Source organism: Canis lupus, chromosome 15 (genome assembly GCF_048164855.1).
Source record: "Canis lupus baileyi chromosome 15, mCanLup2.hap1, whole genome shotgun sequence".
Lineage (NCBI taxonomy): Eukaryota > Metazoa > Chordata > Mammalia > Carnivora > Canidae > Canis > Canis lupus.
In genome coordinates, this window is record NC_132852.1 from 38,228,922 (window position 1) to 38,235,001 (window position 6,080).

Here is a 6,080-nt window from a genome sequence, read left to right on the forward strand (position 1 = left end):
TAAAGAGATTTAAGTATCTTTTCTGGCTCAAACAACTAAAATGTGACATAATCGGGATTGGAACCCAGGTCTATGTGAATGCAAGTCATGCTCTTTGCTTCCCATCGGTAGCTTCTAAACCTGTCAGGGCATCAGAGTCATCTCATCTAGAGACTTAAAAAATATAAGTTCTTGGGGCACCTGGGTGGCTTGTCAATTTAAAATCCAATTGCTCCCAGAGACCTCCTTGTGGCTAGATCCACTAGACACTCTCGAATGTTCTTCTTAATTGAATTCTTAATAGAATGTGACAAGCTGACAAATTTCTAACCTTTCTTTCACTCACTTCCAAAATACCATACACTACTCTTGGATTTCCTTCCTTCTTTCTCATCTTTCTTTCTCTGTCACTGTCTTCTCTGTGATCTGCCCACCTCTGGCCACCTTTTAAATGTTGGCACAACCACCTTGGTTTTAACCTCACCCTCTTTTCACCCTAAACACTGTGTTTGGGTGATCTCATCCACTCCCATGGATCTGATTGCTGTTTATGTATTAATGACTCCCAAACTGGTATTTCTAGCCTTGCTCTTGGCTGCCGGATCTGTAAGTCCATAAATGAGAGACTGCCAGTCAAATATCACTTTGGTCCCTTAGAACTCAACAGATCCATAACGGAATTCATGCTCTTTCTCAAACAACCTGCTCCTGGGTCTGGCTTCACAGGTATATTATTAGTCAGCCCAGACTGCCATAACAAATGCCACAGACTGGGTGGCTTAAACAACAGAAATTTATTTTCTCACAGCTCTGGAGGCTGAAAGTCTGAGATCAGGGTGCCAAGGGTTGGGTTCCAGTGAGCTCTCTACCTGGCTGGCAGATGGAGATAGCTGCCTTCTCACTGTGTCTTCACATGACCTTTCCTCAGCTTGGGAGTATTTTCCTCTTATAAGGCCTGGATTCGGGCCCCACCCTTATGACTTCACTTAACCTTAATGATCTCCTAAATGCCCTATCTCCAAATATGGTCACATTGGGGGTTAGAGGTTCAGTGTATGACTGAGGGGGGAGGGATAAAAACATTCTGTCCATAACAACATACCCACAACTAGTCCAGGGCCTCAAACTCAGAAGGGCCCTGTGCTTGGAGTTTAATGCTCTGCAGTACTTGTTCTGAAATTTTTAATAACTTTATCCTTGAAAGTATGGGTTTTTTCGAAGATTTATTTATTTATTTATTTATTTTAGAGAGAGAGCACAAGCAGGAGGATCAGAAAAAGAAAGAGAAAATCTGAAGCAGACTCCACATTGAGCACAAGCCAGACATTGGACTCGATCTCACCACCCTGAGATCACAAGCTGAGCCGAAACCAAGAGTCCGATAATTAACCGACTGCACCCCCCAGGTGCCTCTGACCTATGAGACTGCAGAGCATGTGGGTTGGCTCACATTCCATCCTCTTCACACTACCTCCCTGAGATCCTGGGGTAGGTTCTCAGACTCCTGCTCTTGCCCTTAGCACCCAGGGCTTCTCTTCCCCATTTCCTGTGACTGCTGCCACCTTCTGTCCCCACCAGTGGGGTCCATGGCCTGGATGCAGAGAGCATCAGGCATATTCTCACTGTGGCATTTCGGGACAGGGCATAGCAATGGCTGTATGGCTGTTCCAGCCCCAGGTCAGCTGCTGTGCTGTGGCACATTCAGGGCAGGCAAGTTGCTTGCCCATCCCTATCCAGGCCCCTAGTGTGCTCTGGCACGGGAATAACAATATTCTTGGGGGTGGGGGTGGGGGTCACCCATCTGCTGTGGGTTGGGACTGTGGCCTCATGGAGAAGGAAGATGCCTGGCTCGAGTTGCAGCAGTGTTTGTCCGTGGTTGGCAGTAGGCCTCACCTGGCAGCTCAGTGCTCAGTCTAAAGGGTGGGCCCCAGGAGTCTGTGAGGGCCACCCACCCTGTGTAGGGGAGATAAAGCTCACCGTGACAAGATGAGATAGTGAAAGAAAGGAAAAAGAGTTTCCCTGAACTTCGACACTAAGTTGAGAGTTAGGTCTATTTACATTCTTGAAATGGGGAACATTTGGGTTAGGGTATTGGGTCAATATCCCCCACCTCCTGTTTGTCACGATAATGACAATCACATACTCAAGAAGCAAAGTCCTTAAAATTATTACACAAAAAGAAGAAAGAAAAGAACACACTGAATGTCACTATTAGCGTTACCCTTATGGAGTCTATCTGGTTCCACACAGGACAGGGTAGCCTAGTAGTTGGTTCAGAAGTTAACCATGACCTTGAGTCTCAGACCTGCTGATGGCTTTATTGGTTCCCAGTATTCAAGTTTACACACACACACACACACACACACACACCACACACTGTTCAATTTTTTTACACTGTTCAATTTTTATACAGAGTATTATAAGCTCATACTTTAAGCCCATACTTTCATTCACTGGGTTTTCAAATATAAATTAAAATTTTGACATTTCGACATTTAGGGGCCTTGCAATTTCACTTTGCCGTGAGCCCTGTGAATTATGTAGCTTCTCGTCTTTCCTTGTTTCAGAGGAGGCCGTCAATCTGGCCGCCCCAGCCAGAAATCCCAGAATTGTCCTTGACTTTTCTTTCCCTCCTATCCCCTGTTGTTTATTTTCTAGATATTTCTAGCATCCTCATTTTCAAATGCCACGGACTAGTTCAGATAAGTAAAAGAAATTTAAAATGATCCTATTTTTAATTAAGCCTAAGATACTATTTTTCCCATCAATAAGAAAGAAACAAGTTCATGGTTAGTTCATCATTTGGGGTGCCTACTGTTACGGACGTGACACAGAGGGGTGACTGTGGAAGATATTGTCTAAGGACACTAATGAATGTTTAAAAGGCATACAGTGACCAGAGAGCATCTAGGATCTATAAGGATATAGATGAGACATTTAAAAAAGAAAAGAACTCAGTCAAGGGACACCAATGCTGTTTAAACTAAAATAGAGCTTTATAGAATAGCTATGATTTTTTAAGACCAACATTAATCACTTTCCAAACTTCCTTTCCCAACTGTAGGGACCCCTGAAGCCATCTAGGACAGGGCAGAAATTTTAGAGAAAGGCAAGATGATTGCCATGAATACTTGTAGGTGTTTAAAGCGTCCTTTTATGGGCCAGTTGGCAAGTGATTCATGGGTGTGTCAAGTTGGCATAAAGCTGTAGAATGGCAACAGAGAAAATCATCCTCAGAATGCTCTTTAAAATATCGCTTTCTCCACATCACCTGTCTGTCAAACATCTTTCAGTAGGGTTCTGAAGTTTTACAGGTGAAAGCCTAGCCTGTTTAGGAAGAGCTTCAAAACTCCACCCATGATCTTACCTTACTTCCTACATTTCATGCCCCTGGTCCTCAGCTGGCACAGCAGTTGAGCCAATTTCTTTCCTGTCCTTTAGCATTACCATTCCTTTTTTTTTTTTTTTTTTAAGATTTTATGTATTTATTTGACAGAGAGCAAGAGAGCACAAGCAGGGGGAGCAGCAGAGGGAGAAGAAGAAGCAGACTCCTCACTGAACAGGGAGCCCCCTATAGGCTCAATCCCAGGACCCGGGGATCATGACCTGAGCCAAAAGCAGATGCTTAACCAACAGAGCTACCCTGGCACCCCCAGCATTGCCATTCCTGCACCTACTTCACGATTGTCTCAGTCATTTCTCTGTACTCATCCCATCCAACTGACGTTCTGCCTTCGCTTGTATTTTATTTAACAAACACTTAAATAACATTACTATGCATAGGGCACCTGCGTGGCTTAGCGGTCGAGCAACTGCCTTTGGCTCAGGGCATGATCCTGGAGTCCCAGGATCGAGTCCCATGTCGGGCTCCCTGCAGGGAACCTACTTCTCCCTCTGCCTGTGTCTCTCATGAATAAATACATTAAAAAAAAAACACACATTACTATGCATAAGCATTATTTACTACTATTTATGTATTTACTACTTCAATCTGCACAGTATCCCTGTAACAGAAGGACTATTACCCATTGACAACTTATGGATGAAGTTAACCAACTTTTGCAAAGGCACAGAGCCAGCATTTGAGCCCAAATACCTGCTCTATCTGCTCTAAACCAGAGTCCATACTCTCAACCCCACACCATGCTGCCCTTATTAAGCCTTCCATGCCCCGTCCAGCGCAGAGTGAATTCTTGTTTGTTTGCTTATATTTTAAAATGACTTGCTTCTGGGGGCTTGGGTGGTTCAGTCAGTTGCTCATCTGACTCTTGATTTTGGCTCTGGTCATATCTCAGGATCCTGAGATGAGCCCCCAAGTAGAGCTCTGTCCTCAGCAGGGAGTCTGCTTGAGATTACTCTCCCCCTGTCTCCCTCTGCCCTACCCTCTGCTCACACACACACACTCATTCTCTCTCTCTCTCTCTCTCTCTCTCTCAAATAAAAATAAATCTTAAAAATAAAATAAAATAAAATAAATAAAATAAAATAAAATAAAATAAAATAACTTTCTGGTATTTACATCCTGATACATCATGACAGGCCCTTTTATTCTCTTCTTACTTTTGGCATATCTTCACTCTGCTGTATCTTAAAATCCTGCAAGCAAGCATATTACACATGATTCTATAGACATGTCATCAGACGTCTCTGGTAAAAGAAAAGGAGAGAGACAAATATACAGGAGCTTAATGCTTCTCATAGTTTGTTAGCACAATATTTCATTTTATGCATTTTTTCAATGGCGGTATCATATGGGGATTAGTTCATGCACTAGCATGTGTACCATAGTTCAATATAACACATTAGAAACTGCTCTGGGTATATTAAGCAAGAAAGGAATTTAATTCAAGGAATTAGGTGCTTGCAAGATTGTTCAAGAGGCTAGAAAAGCAGGCTTTAGGTTGGACCTTTGGGGATAATTCTCAGAATGACTCTGCTGAAGTGACCCTCTGGTTTTCCTTGAAAGCAGCCTGAGATGATGTCTGAAAATGCTTCACTGCTCACTTAACCCGGAAACCAGCCCCCAAAATTGTGCAAGTCAAGAGGTTCAAATCTTCATGTTCACTTCAAGAATACATGGGAAATTGCCCAGGCCATCAGGGATATGCATATCTACAAAGTCCCCAAATCTGAAAAACATCATTGTACAGAAGACATGTAAGCCATTGCATGGTTATGATGATGGGGCTGGTAGGTGTGCCCAGGCCAAACAGTGGGGCTGGACACAGGGTAGGTGGCTCAAAAAGAATGTGAGGGGATCCCTGGGTGGCGCAGCGGTTTGGCGCCTGCCTTTGGCCCAGGGCGCAATCCTGGAGACCCGGGATCGAGTCCCACGTCGGGCTCCTGGTGCATGGAGCCTGCTTCTCCCTCTGCCTATGCCTCTGCCTCTCTTTCTCTCTCTCTTTGTGTGACTATCATAAATAAATAAAAATTTTAAAAAAAAGAATGCTAAATTTTTGTTGCACATACTTAAAAATGCAGACAGTAACACTGAACTTAAGGCTTTTTAAAAGACTTCAGTTTCAGATTCAGTTCTTGCACAAAAGTGTCTGATTGATGGAACCCAAGTCGCACTGGACCCCGCGTTGCAAGGGAGTCTGGGGAATGCCATGTGAGCCTTTCTCTTTTGCAAACAGGAGGCTCCCTGGAAGGAAGCTGAAATAAGTAGTGAGAGATTCAGTCTACTGTATGTGCCACAGCATGTAAATTTTTTGTTCTTGGCAAAGGAACCAGATAAAATGAGATGTTAATCTATTTGAGTGGAAGTGTTTTATGGTTGTTCTGGATTTTTTTAAAAAAGGTATGAGAACACTCTAAAATTGTCCATTATTAGGAAGAAGATAAATTCTGGCACACAGTATCTTATCTCTCATTGTCTTACTCATCCCAACATGAACAATACTGCCCTGTGATTTCATTTTACATGTGTATGTTTTTTCACCCTGAGAAGCTGCAAGTTCTTCAAGGTTGGGACTATGTACTCCCCCAAATGCTTGAACATAATCATAGGTATATTGTGGACATTCAGTAAGAATCACTAAGCATTTTTTTAAAAGTCAGCTTAACTCATTTTCAGAAACAGAGTCAGGAGTAGTTTTTTA

The 6,080-nt window shown here is 43.1% G+C and overlaps 1 long non-coding RNA gene across 5 annotated transcripts in view; it reads left to right on the forward strand.

Moving 5' to 3' along the window:
• The window catches only part of LOC140604915 (uncharacterized), a 50,392-nt gene extending 44,705 nt beyond the window's left edge, over positions 1-5,687 (forward strand). Inside the window, exons 6-7 of one of the 5 annotated variants that reach the window (XR_012007735.1) lie at positions 1,228-1,467; positions 4,949-5,687. This is a non-coding gene — a long non-coding RNA (uncharacterized lncRNA). Of the gene's footprint in view, positions 1-1,227; positions 1,468-4,945 lie in introns of all 5 variants that reach the window. The other 4 variants (XR_012007732.1, XR_012007731.1, XR_012007733.1 and 1 more) reach the window with 4 other exon arrangements.
• Positions 5,688-6,080: the final 393 nt, after the last annotated feature.